This window comes from Sturnus vulgaris, chromosome 9 (genome assembly GCF_052056855.1).
Source record: "Sturnus vulgaris isolate bStuVul1 chromosome 9, bStuVul1.hap1, whole genome shotgun sequence".
Classification (NCBI taxonomy): domain Eukaryota; kingdom Metazoa; phylum Chordata; class Aves; order Passeriformes; family Sturnidae; genus Sturnus; species Sturnus vulgaris.
Window position 1 is genome coordinate 17,187,666 of NC_142251.1, and position 13,410 is coordinate 17,201,075.

The following is a 13,410-nucleotide window of genomic DNA, read 5'->3' on the forward strand; positions in this document are numbered from 1 at the left end:
GCCAGGGCCGCCCGGAGCCCGCGGAGCCGACAGCCACCCCTGAGTTCGTGTCTGCCAGAAAGTGCTCGGGGTGCTGACTGGGGACAATTATGGAGAAGTCAGTTAATAAGTAACGCGTGTCGTTGATTGCGAACAGGCTCCTGTCATTTACTGGGCAGGGTATTAAAAACAGCAGCAGGCTCCTTACAATCTTAAAAACACCCCAAAAACAAAACAAAAAAAAAAACCACAAAACCCCAAAAAGGAATAGTTCCTCTAATAAGGAAGGAGCGTTTGTCTGGACCCATATTAACAGAGATGCGCAAATTTTTTGCCGTGAGGTTGGTGACAACAACCTGAATAGGTTGCCCAGAGAAGCTGTGGGCGCCCCAGTTGAAGGCCAGGTTGGACAAGGCTTCGAGTAACCTGGTCTATTGGGAGTTGTTCCTGCTCATGGCAAGAGAGTTGGGGAAAGATGATCTTTAAGGTTCCTTCTAACCCTATCCATTCTGTAATTCTACATTAGTGCCATAGAGTGGGAAAAAGTTACCTATTTCTTCTTTATCAGGGGATCTCTCACCCCTTCCTGTATTGTGGGAAGCCCCAGCCCAAATGAAATTCTTGGGAACACTATAAAGTTCAAGTAAAATCATCCTTTCTTACACAAGGTTTGGTTTTTGTCCAACCTTCTTGTGTTTATGACTTGACTGTGACATTTTTTAATGCAGTGTGTTAACAGAGTCAAAGCCAGAAGCTGGGCATCTCCAGTCCTGATGCTTTTTGTCCATGAGACTTCAGGCACAAAGATTATGCCAAGGGGTTGGGATAAAAACAAGACAAACATAGTACCTGATGGCTTTGGGTGTTCAATGCACTTACCTAAGAACTCTGCTTTGATGAAAAGATGAGTCACAAAACACTAGTGTAAGGATAAGCTGCCACTTTTTGGCAGGACTTACTCTTAAGGAAAGATGTGTATATGGAAATCAGATGTTAGGAGCTCACAAAGAATTTAGAGATTTGTGCTTGAAGATTCAAGAACAGTCTGTGACTGTTCTTTGAATAATATGATCACTGCCAGAATCACCCTGCAGTATAAATCTGAAAATTAATTAGTAAGATTTGGCACTCCTGTAAAAGCAATTCTGGCTTTAGTAACAGCCAGTGATTCTCATAGGGTTTTCTTCTCTTCCTATTCAGCAGGCCCAGATGGCTGCACTTTCTGCATCACCTCCCTCTATAGTTCAGTGGTTTGCACAAGTTTAGATGGGTCATGGGCGTGCAACGGAACAGCAACACAAGAGGAAGCCACAGAGCAAAACATTATAACATTTTGCTGAATAACCTCAAGCCCTTACTTCATCCAGTCCTCTATGCCAAGCCTTGGAATGACAGGCTGGGAGTAATTGTGAAATGTCGGTTCCATATGGCTGGCAGTGATCTAAATGTTTCATTCCTGTTACATCTAGATCCAAACAGTTACTGGCATATGTTCATTAGGGGATACATTTTTCACTTAGTACATAAGATCTTCATCATCTGTGAGAGCAGGTGCCTTATTCCAGCACTGAAATGTTGAGTTCTCCTTCAAATACTCTTGGTGCCCAGGCTCTGCTAAATGCTGAAAAATAATTTCAGCATCTTTCAGTTACCTGTTAAATTCCCAGTTAAGCCTCAGTAGAGAACTCCCATGAAAAGCTAGGCTACATAAGCCAGAACAGTAACAGAAATTGTGTAACATGCACTGAATTGATATTCACAGGATGTGGAAACTCAAAGGAATATTCTAGACTGGGGGGCAGATGCAGATAAACCACACAGGTAGAACATAAGTCATATTGATGTATTATTTACTGTACAGCCTTTCCATCCACACATTTCCATTCTGTGGTTCACACATCATCCATTTTTGTAGGCCCACACCAAAGCTTTGGTATATCTTAATGTCCAAGCAGTAGAAGTTATGCTGATTTATTGCTACCTATTAATTCTTTAGTTTCCTATCCATCTATAACATCACTAAATGTTGTTATGCTTGTGTTGCAAGGTTTTTATATAAGATAGAAATCGACTGCTAGTTGTACAACATAGTGTTTGTCACTCACAATGTCAAAAGGTAAATGTAGTTTTATAATACCTTCTTACATTCACCTGCAGTTCCATGACAATTTGGAGCTTATTAAACATTAAGCATAACTCAGAAAAACCAACAAATGTTTGCAAAGACTGAAGCATCTGGGTATGGTAGACATACAAGTAATGAATATATGAGACAAATGAAAATACTGAAAAGCTACAGAGAAGAATGTGAATTCTTCAAGATAGTGTAATGTGCACCTTTAAAGCATAATAAATAATTTTATCCAATTTCTTTTGAAGGCAAGTCTCTGTAACTTGAGCAAGTAATACAGGTTTTAATATCACGTGAAAGCTAAACATTAACTTATTGCAGTGGTGCTGGACCTGCTTCTTTCAGTTATTTGAAGCAGCTGCACCCACATACTGATTTAACTCAAATGCTGTCATAAGAGACTCCATAGGAAATCCTCAGGGTTCGCCCACTCTCCCCACCATCATATTATATGCAGGGAGCCTTTGGCTAATGTTAGTAATCACAGGACTTCTCTTTCTCACTGCAGCTTTACCAGCTTCCAATCTGCCTAGCACAGCTGCCTAGATAAATGCTCCTTTGCTCTGGATATGCCCAAGAAATAGTCTATGATCCTGAGCAGCTACCACAGTCTTTAAGTATTACAGCACCCATTACAGCTAGGGCACCATGTGATGCCCTAGCATTTGCCATTGCCCAAGTTTGTAGCTACATTCAGTAAGTGTATGTACACAGTATGTAATATGGTAACGATTTAAAAGAAAATAACCCACATTTCCTAAAATAACGTCTAGAAAAATTTCGAGATTTCTATCTTTTTGTGTTACTCAGCTATCTACTTGTTCACAGATCTGTCTAGGAGTCTGTTTTTATACAGACTCTACTTTCTTAGGCCTGTCTTTGTGGATGAGAATGAAGACCTGGGGACCCATCCAATGTTTATTTCTACACTTCCCCTCATGTTCCCTTCAGAAAGAGATACTGCTTCTTTCCCCTTTGCAAACTTCTGTGAACTCTGACTAAATTATTGTGTTAGCTTTAATATTATCCTAATAGATTATTTCCTATTCAGATTCTTACAAATGCTAATGCTTTTATTGCATGAGTAGGTGGAGCCATCTCTTACCCAGAAAGCAGACACAACCTGTTAAGGATTCCCATGTGGCTTAACTTGGTATAAACAAATCATTAATCTATTTGAGGAAACAGACTCTTCCAGCCAACAGGTTTCATTTCTAAGGCTCTATTTATATGGTCACTTTAATCTCACATAAATCCACCCTGCTGCTGAAGCAGATGGTGTCACCTTCTCTTGCTGTTGGTGCCTACCTTCTCCCTTGGGTTGGCACAAACATTTCTGTTGTTTCATAAAGAACTAGATCAATGATCTGAACTAAAAGCGAATCTTGACTCTTTTTTCCTCTGAGATTCCAATTCCTTTCATCAGTGGTTTGGACTTACATGGGAACAGAAGAGTTGTTTGTAACCACCAAAACCTTTATCTTATTTAAACACATATCCTTGTAAAAGATCACTTTTTACCATCAGATAAATTATATAAATGTATGTGACTCATTTGTAGCTCTTGACTGAAATTAGATACAACCACTATTATTAAACATTCAGAGATACTGATTAATTTGACAGACAAGTCTTTGCTTCGAGAGACACGATGTTTAATCTTTTATTCTGGTATATTTCTTAAAATTCAAAATGTACTAAAAACATTACAGTAAATGGATTTCAAGAACATAACCTATCTGGAGTAAATAGGTCTCCAAAAATCCAGAATAGAAAGCTTTACATGTTACAATCCTGTGTACATTAGAGGACTAAGAAAACTCCAGAAATACTGTGCTCGGAAGAAAAGATTTGAAAGTAGTCAATTGTAAGCAAATACTAAACAATAATTTGCATTTATGTTTACATTGTTTCAAAGCCTACAAAGACAACACAGTTCAGATTTAACAGATTTAATCAACCAATAAAATTTTGTTTCCTTCGTACATATCTGTGCTTTCAAGTCTACTTCCTCTATTAATTGCTGGAGTTATGAGGTTCAGGAGTTTTACCCAAGATTAATTGAGGTTACATGTTAAAATGCATGGTCAGAGTACACCTGCTAGCATTAATCTATTTCTGGTTTGGAAAGCCTTTTATAATTTTCAGATAACTTATTTTCGACATAATTATTTTACTTAATTATCCAAGCTGTTTCCTTCTTTGAACGAAAAGATATAAAAATAACTTTTAAAATAAATAAGCAAAATAAAGTTATAATCCACTCTGAACTTCTGTTCACACTACTTGAAGAAAAATACTTCTTTGTTCTGTTATTTTATGCTTGTGGTAGTCATCTGGTAAAAAACACAAACCTTTTATAATAGAAATGTTAGTCTTAATTCCTATTGATGTTTTTTCCAATAAATAGCCTAGTTGGCATTTTCTTCATGCTGCACTCCCATTTCCCAAGGTTTCTTCCCCTGAATTAACACTTGCACCTTCCTGCTTACTTTATAAGGTAGCTCAGAGAGCTAGGAAATATCCAAGTCCTAGCCCTCACTCTTCTAAAAATCCTCTTTGGTTCTAAATAGTAGATTCCAGTCCTGAAGCTGGTACAAACTGATAGGAAAAGGTCAAAATGAGAAGGAGATGAGCAGAATTCAATTCAGAAAAAAGATGCTAATTTTTACCTCCTAAGGAAGTATAGTATTGGAACAAATCACCGAGCAGGGTAGTACATTTTTCAACACGTGGTGCACTTAGGAGAGCTCTGCCCTAAGCACAAAGCAGAAAGCAGCTGCAATGGTTTAATGCATTGCTACCCCCAGCTGTCCTGCCATCCCCTCTGCCCGAGGACATTTCCACAACAGAACTCTTTCAGCTCACAGTCGAGCACATTCGCTTCAATTGCCTGAGAAGTCATTTCATGCTAAAATGCTAGACTGTGAACCTCAGCTAGTGAGACACAGCTCTGCCCTGCCTTCTGCCAGCTATGGTGTAGAGGAGAAAAATGGGCAGAAGAACAACTACAGATAGCAGAGCTGCTGTGTGAAGCCCTTTCCTCACTCATCCTCTACTACTTACACCTACTCTCATGCTGTTCTCTCACTTCTGCCGTGCAGCTCTTTGTGCAGCTGAATGGTGAACTGTCTGCTGAACTCAGATTAAAAATAACACAGAAAAATAAAAAAGCCACATCACTTATCCATTTTGATTCTGCATGCCACTACAGAGTGCCATATTCAGAAATGCAGGAATACTTTGACATTTGGAAGAAGTGGCAGGAACAGGAACTACTTAAAATGAGATACAATGAAAAGCACTTCAAGTGTGCCCTAGAAGTGATGTCTCCTTATAATACATACTGCAACCCAGTGATCTGTTGGGTAGAATGAATGAAATGTTGTGTTATGTAGGAATTTGAACTGCTAATCATTGTGTCAGGCCTTAAATCATACACAAGTAAATCTGCTTCAGTTCATAGGCTGTAATGAAGCTGGAAATCTGGTCCCATAAGCAAGAATTAATACAGTGTAGTGGCATGGCTTATCAAACAATCTTCATGATATTGATAAAAATTAATCAAAACATAACACTTTGTCTTACTTTTTTTGGCTACGTTGAAAACCTCTATACATGAAATCCAGAAATTTTGAACTGACTTGTTAGAGGATTCTAGCAGCACCTTCACAAAAGCAGTAATGAATAGAAGAAATCTCTAGGAAAAAGGTATTTCCTTTTAGGAAACCTCTAATTGTATGGTCTATCAAATTTTTAGGTAAAAAATAATTTAAAATGTATTTTTAATAGTAGCTTATTGCAGTTGGTAATTTTGAGGTAATTTGTAATACACAAACTTTCTTAAAATGTTTACCACCACTTATGAAGGCACCATCTATATTATTTATAATTCCAAGCTCTTAATAAAATACCTGTACAGTTAATCTACTTAAGTATTTATAATTGGGGTTTTTTCCTAGATGAAATAATTTTTGCTTCCCTTTAAATAAACAAAACAACAAACAGCCAGATATATTCCTGGCAAAGAGTAAATGCCTTTTTTGATCCCTAGAGAAGGCAATGTATTGATTATATATTAATTAATTCCTGGAGCCTACTTTATGGAAAGTGCTGTGGGATTATTGATCGAAAATGCCAGTAGGCATTAAAGTAGTAATTGAATTATTTGAAATTTGTCAACATCTAAATTTCTACAGTACTTAGCAGGAATTCCCACTGTAAATATAATTGCTAGATTTAAGTAAAACTGGTTTATTCTTAGACTGATTTTTTTTGATGGAAAAATGCTCTTTTAAGCAAAGTAGGGAGCTGCTTCACACACAAATTTTCTTATATCATTAAAAATACCCAGGCAGAATAAATTCAGTAGTCCAAAATATATTATTTGGGTTCTTTTCTGTGTAATAGTACATATTTCTGAACAACAGACTTTTTTATCCATCTATACAGCAAAGCAAAAGAATGACAACACAGTAAATACCAGGTTTACAGCATTTCTAAAGCATTTTCCTAAATGAATGAGAAAAGGCAATTTGGAGCAGTAACAGTTTAAAATGTTGTAAGATTCAAAAACTAACCAAGCTAATGTTAATATAGTATGCAGTATTATTTTTAGCTCTATGCTTCATTAAACTTCAAGGTGGGTATCACTACAGTAACAGATTGACTTGACCATTCCAATATGCTAAAAAAATTCCTTGTCAAATTAGGCTTATGCCCAACTCCTACAAGGCTCTGCAAGTCTGGTGATGCAGCTCCCATTGATCAGTTCTGCTACACGCTTTTACAGCAACACTCAAGTTCACAATAGAAGTTGTTATTTTTGTACTGCCCCCTCACATCTCATTTAATTTCTGTATCACAGACACAAACACCGTTCCATCCCTCTACCCATCAATATTATTCAATTGTTTTTAATTAGAGGTTATTTTAAACCCAGATTATGTACATTATGAAATTTGCAGCACAGATGAACACAGTTTTTGCCTGCACTAAGGGTGTGTGGAGAGCACCCAAGAAGCAGACTGTGGTCAGAACTTATTAAAGCAGCCCAACTGCTAAAGAAGGTGCATCATGGAACTGCAACTAAAGTAACTATCGCTATCTGACAGTGTGGTATCTGTAAGAACGTAGGCTTTAAAGATTTATTTTAAGATTGCCCTGTTTGAATCTACATCAGAAATCATGCTATCTGATTCCTTATCTTTTGTTTAAAAGAAACGACAGCTGCACTTTATATACAACCAAGTGTATTAAAAATTGCTAAATATATAAGAAATAAACTCGTGCAGTTAATTAAATCTTTTATTGTCTCAGAGGAAACACACTGAACACATATCTTTTGTGCTAAAATGAATATATTCAGTGTCATTATGGTGAACAGTGCAACTCTTGTGCCTGCCCTGAGTTCTCATTGTACGGAGGTTCAGAGCCCTCTTCCCAAACACAGCATTCAAATGACACCACCACCACTCTCAGACAGAACATAGCAGATAAAGCATTTTCTTCTGATCAAGCAGGCAATCAGATCCTTTCTAGATCTTTTATATTACAGTGCAGCTGAACAAAAGGAGACAATTCACAAACCCACATTTCCAACCCACAACACCTATCTTGGTTTGGGATTTCGGAGTATATCTGAAAAAAAAAAAAAAAAAAAAAAAAAAAGCAGTGGGTGAGGTAAACTGAACGGTTCTCTGTTCACAGAGAGTCTTTGTTAGACCTTTACACCTCTAGGAAGGGTTAAATGGTAGCTGGTCAATGCAGTCATTGTAGTTCACACAAATAGTGTGATTTCTATGAAAATATTTCAAGTTACTACAGATACTTATTTTCTGCTTTGTCTAGATAAGTATTAAATAATTTGTTATAGTTTAGGCTGACCTTGATGTGAGATTTGCAGAGTTTTCAATCAACTTGTTTTGTGACTTCCTCTTTATATACAAACAAACAGACTTACTGTGTGCTGACATCCCAGCTTTTGCCTGTTTTATCCCAGCTTCTTGTTCTCATTGTGCAATTGTCCACATAAAAACCCCTTCTGTACAGTATTGTTTGAACCTGGACTCTTTTACACTGAGGATATAGGTTTATATCTGGTTTTACTTCCAGTCAAACTGTAACTACAAATATAATTTCCCACCAGGAATCAATGGTTACAATTTGTTTTAATTTAAAACCAGAACAGAGTAATAACTATACAACTTTTCCATCTCTTTTTTTTACCCTATCCATTTTCCCAGCCATCATGTGAGATTCAAAGTGCATTTTAAACAGAAGAAAATTACATTTTCAATAAATTTGCTGTTTCTGATTAAAAAAGAAAAAATTAAATTAAGACCTGGATTTACGGGTCTAGCAAGTAAGAGTGCCCTTTTCACCACAGGCTATCCGTTGGTAATTAAATCACACCAGTAATCTGATACAGCATTAGATCTTTAGTAGCATGATAGCACTGTCACAGGCATTTTACATCCTAGAACCTGCAGTAAATTAAAAAGTCCTTGGAGACCATCACTACTTGACCTCTTGGTCTGCTGAATTCCAAGCAAGGCAGAAAAAAATCAGTTCTACTTTTAGCAACCTCCTGCACATTAGTGCAGTGTCTTATCAATGCTTGCCTACATTTCCTTTTATCTTTGGCAAGTATAGCTCCAGAATTGATCCTACCTAAGAAATTTGAGACAGCTGGTAAAGTTCCTGAGAGAGGCAAGCTGAAAACAGTCTGTTGTAATTTGAAGGAGAATTAATCTATAGCAAACTGACTTCTGATTTAGACAATATTCACACATGCTTATTAGGCCTTCCTATTTGTGCATTGTCTTCTTTAATTTGTCTCCTTTGATTTGTCTCAGCTTTTTAGGGTGTTTTCATATTGACAAGACTTTTGAATGTGGTCTTTCTTATGCTGAAGTTGTCTTCACATCTGCTGATGGCAGGTCTGAGTATTCTGTTTTGCACCTCTCCTGGGCAGGTGGATGGGCCTTGACTGGGTGTCAAGAGCCATCAGTCCCCTCAGTGGCCATCGAAGCTGCCCAGTGAGGGAGGCAGGTGGCCCTTGACTCCAGTCAGGCTGAGCCCATTGCATGGCACTTCCCAGCAGGCTGAATTCACAGGGACAGTGACCCTACTCGGCAGTCCTGCTTGGCAAACTTCTGCTTTCCTGACTCAAGAAGCTGCCCATTTGTCCCAGAATCAGAAATGCTTCAATTGTTCACTTCATAAGTGGCCCATGACCATGGAACATGCATTTGGTGTTTGAAAGAGATGGCAGCCCATGGGATCAAACTGAGGTCAGCTTATGGTTCCCTTTTGTCCCTTTTGGCTTGATGTAGGTGTTTCATCCTTCAACTTGAACACTTAAAAGGAGGAAATAAGCCTTTTCTCTCTGCATTTCCATTTTGACATGAATATTTTTATCACCTCTTCTGCTACCTCAGTTCTGTACTCCCTCTTCAATATGTACATGCTCTCAGCTCCTGGGCCTCTGAAGTCTGCAAGCTGACCTGTCTGCAAACACACCTATTTTTACACACACATGTATGTGTTATATATACATGGATGTTTTTCAGCAGGAGCAGTTCACTGAGCTGCCACCTCTGCATGGCTCCTGGCACAGGGGACTCAGTATGTCCCTGAGCAGAAGTGAGTGCAACCTTAGATGGCAGCAGCTGTGGGACAAGTGTGGCTGAGCCAGGTATCTGTACCCTCAGCTATAAGTGCAGAGAAGAGATGGATTGAAAGCCCCTTGCTGGTGCTCTGCTCCTGATCCACTTCTTCAGCCCAGGTCTTCCCTGCCTCTGGGAGGAGTTAGCTCAGGGGACTGAACCAGCAGGAACATTTTAACCACTGTTGTGGGCTTAGTTTATACTTATTTTCTACTTAGTTTACACCTTAGTCTATAGGGTGGGGAGCAAGTCAGAGGAGCACCCAGGTGGGCTCGGTGGGAGCCAGGGCAGCAAAGGGAGGGAAGCAGCAGGACTGCCAGCTCTTGATGTGTTGTGTAAAATTCACATTTCCACCTCACTGCAAAAGCTGGCAGAGGGGACGACTGGGTATTTAACTATTATTTAGAGACTCATTACAAAATAACGTAGCACAGAGAAATAAAGAAAAAGGAAATACCTGTCTGTCGCAGCAGCCCCAGATTTTAGGGATGGAGTCAGGATAGTATAGACATGGGTGTGCCTCACTGCTGGTATGGAACAAGCCAAAATAGAAAATAAATGAGTCATGTAATAAGAACGATTTTGATCCTGTTTCTGCATACTTTTTTTTTTTTTTTTTTTTTTTTTTTTTTTTTTTAGCTGAATGCAGATAAGCAATGCTGTGTTAGAACAAAATCTGGGCTTTCAGGCTGAAAGAACATGACATCGGTGTGGAGTGATCAAAATACGTGTGTGACAATAGCTATTACATTTGGATAAGCTGAAACAATGACACTTAGATTGCACCTTTTAAGTAAGCATATCAAAGTTAACAAGTATAACAGTATCATTATTTCATAAACACTGCAACAAGCATGCAACTGGTGACTTGGCTGGTGTGTCAGCCTGGGATCATTTACAGTTCTTTCTGTGCAGCCTCCTGGGGCTGTCAACAGAAGGGGCTACTGCCTTATCTTCAGCCCCCACAGCTGAATTTTCTGGGCTGCAAACAGCTCTTCAGCCCCTGCTAAGTGTTAGCAGGGTCCTGTCGTGCTGCACTGTTCAGAAGTATTTTGTCTCCATCTTCATAAATAAAGAGATGCTATCAGATAGGGAAAAAAAAATAAAAAGAAGAGAAAAGAAGTGGGGGACTTTCCCTCTGAGTGGGACTTGGCAGACCTGCTGAAAGCTTGTTTGAAGACCCATTCCACATTCCACATGGTGGGAGAGCAGAAGGAATGCTGTACTAATTCTCCCCGCAGCCAGACTGATGTCCAGAGCAGATTTTTCACCGCAGATGAAATGGCAATATTCTGCCGTGTAACTGTGTCCTGAGGGGCCGTTAAGCATTTTTTAACTTCAGTTTAGAGTTAAGAGGTAAGTCTGGTCTGTACTGCTACAAAATTTAACCACAAAAGAGCTGGAAATTCTGCTCCAGCAGACATTTTTACAGTCCACAAAGGAGCACAGATGCTGACAGACAAAACCTTACCGTAAAACAGTATGATGCTCCAGTCCTCAAGAAGTTATGATACAGCCCAACACAATGCAAAATATTTGAGACTGCAATTACTTTTGCAAATCTGCAGAGCAGAGCTAAAATGAAAGAATAAAATGCTTGCTTAGGCTTTAGCTCTGAAATGCTGACTCTGCATTTTAACTTTAGTCACTAGCTAGAGCTTCAGTAACTGCTTTCAAATCTGTGTGGAGAGAGAAGGGGAAGGAATGCATCACTCTGGTGCATGACTGAATTCTCAGGGAGTTTGAGAATTGGAAACTCTTTCTGATCCAAGTAATTAACCAACATTTCAAGCCTTGGCAGCTGTTTGTTTTCTGAAAGGAGGCAATTATATGACCACAGCAGCAGAATGACAGTGCAGGCAGAGAGCAGAGTAAATCTTTCTTAAATTCCACTTCTGAATAATGAGCTCCGATTTTTATGAACTGGTCACACAAGAAAAAGGAGAAAAAGATTGCTTAGGACCACACTTGCATACCCTCACAAAATTCCCACTAGCTGGAATAGTAATAAGCTGCAGTTCTCCCACAGTTATTCTGTGGAGCTAAAATACTGCTACATTTGCTCATAAGTCTTCAACTGAGAAACAACAGAATTAGCAATAAAAACATAGTAACTCATACATAAGCATTCAAAACGCCAAACCTAGTCAAACACTTATTTATTTTCTCCTTCAGACTCACTCAGTCTTCAGCTACAAAAAAATATGTTAGTGTAACTAAGACATGTGAGACATAATCTCTTACGACAAAAGCCTTTTCTGCTCTTAGCATACCCAAAGATGTTGTAAATAATGTAGAAACCCTGTGTCTCAAGCTCTTGCTATTTCCTTCCTTGAATATCTCAGTCTACAACGGTTTTTTTTCTGCACTGTTACGCACATGAGAACTGAGGGATTGCTTCTTGTTCAGCCACTTCCAGCAAACAGAATTCAGCCATGGCAGGGTATGAAACAGGAATAACTAAGTGCTTATAGCAGAATGATGTGAGCATTTAATAGCTTGTAAGTGCCTTGAATTATGAACTGTAGAGCACTTAAAGAACTATCTATCCACCTACCAAAGATTATTCAGTCATACAAAATCTTGGCTTATGTTTTACAACGAATTTCAGCAAGGTTACACACCTGGAATGAAATTTTAAGTGAAGGAAGCATTAAGGACCTTTTAAGCATCAGCTTGTTTGACATTTTTTCAAACATCTGAAGTGTCTGCTATTAGATGCAGAGCTAATAGGCAGAGTTGGTGGTTTTGTTTTTTCTTGAAGTGTCTGTGGTGCTTTGAGTAACAATGACAGAGAGAGAGATATTTAAAGAATAACATTGCTAAATGTTAATTTTTCGAAGGTAAACAACCCTCTAATGATTTTCAAATCTAAATATAGCTTCTGTCAAAGACTAATATAGATTGTGATACAAAGAGATCATATACTGTCCCACACAGTAATTGCTGTTTAATATAGGTGTTGCAGAAAGGCTTTAGAGACTTTATAATAAAAAATAGGATTGCAATACTCATAATATTGTATCTTCAAAAGTTAGCATAGTTTTAAATATTAAGAATAAAAAAAATTGCTTGGGATTAGTGAGGCAAATATGTTGTTTTTCTATACATTGAATTTAACAGGAAAAAAGTAGTTTTTGACTGGCTAAATTAGGTCAACAGTGACAGTGAACACATAAGGTATTCATAGCTTAAGATTTGTTGGGCAAGATCGTGACATTCACAAGAACGTGATGGAGTACAGGGCAGTTTTTTTCAGGATTTCTTGATCCTCGAGAAGGTAAAAAAGGAAGAAATGGCAAAGTGCTTGTACTAGGAAAAACATGGGTTTGTGTGAAGACCAACAAAAAGGTACCTTACCACCAGTAATATTAATTTACTTCCCTCTCAATTGATGTTATGTGAGGATGAAAAATTAATATTCTTGTCTATCTAGGAAAATATTTAAAGATGTTTATTTTTAAATGTTTTCAGTGCTATTATTATACCTTTGGCATAAAGAGAGAATAATTATTACAATTGTTAGCTAGTTGTAACACAATTAATACAAGGTTCTTCATATCTTACAAGTTGCCTGTTTTTTAAATTTTGAAATTGAAGATTATTTTCTGAGTTGAGCTCTAATAAATG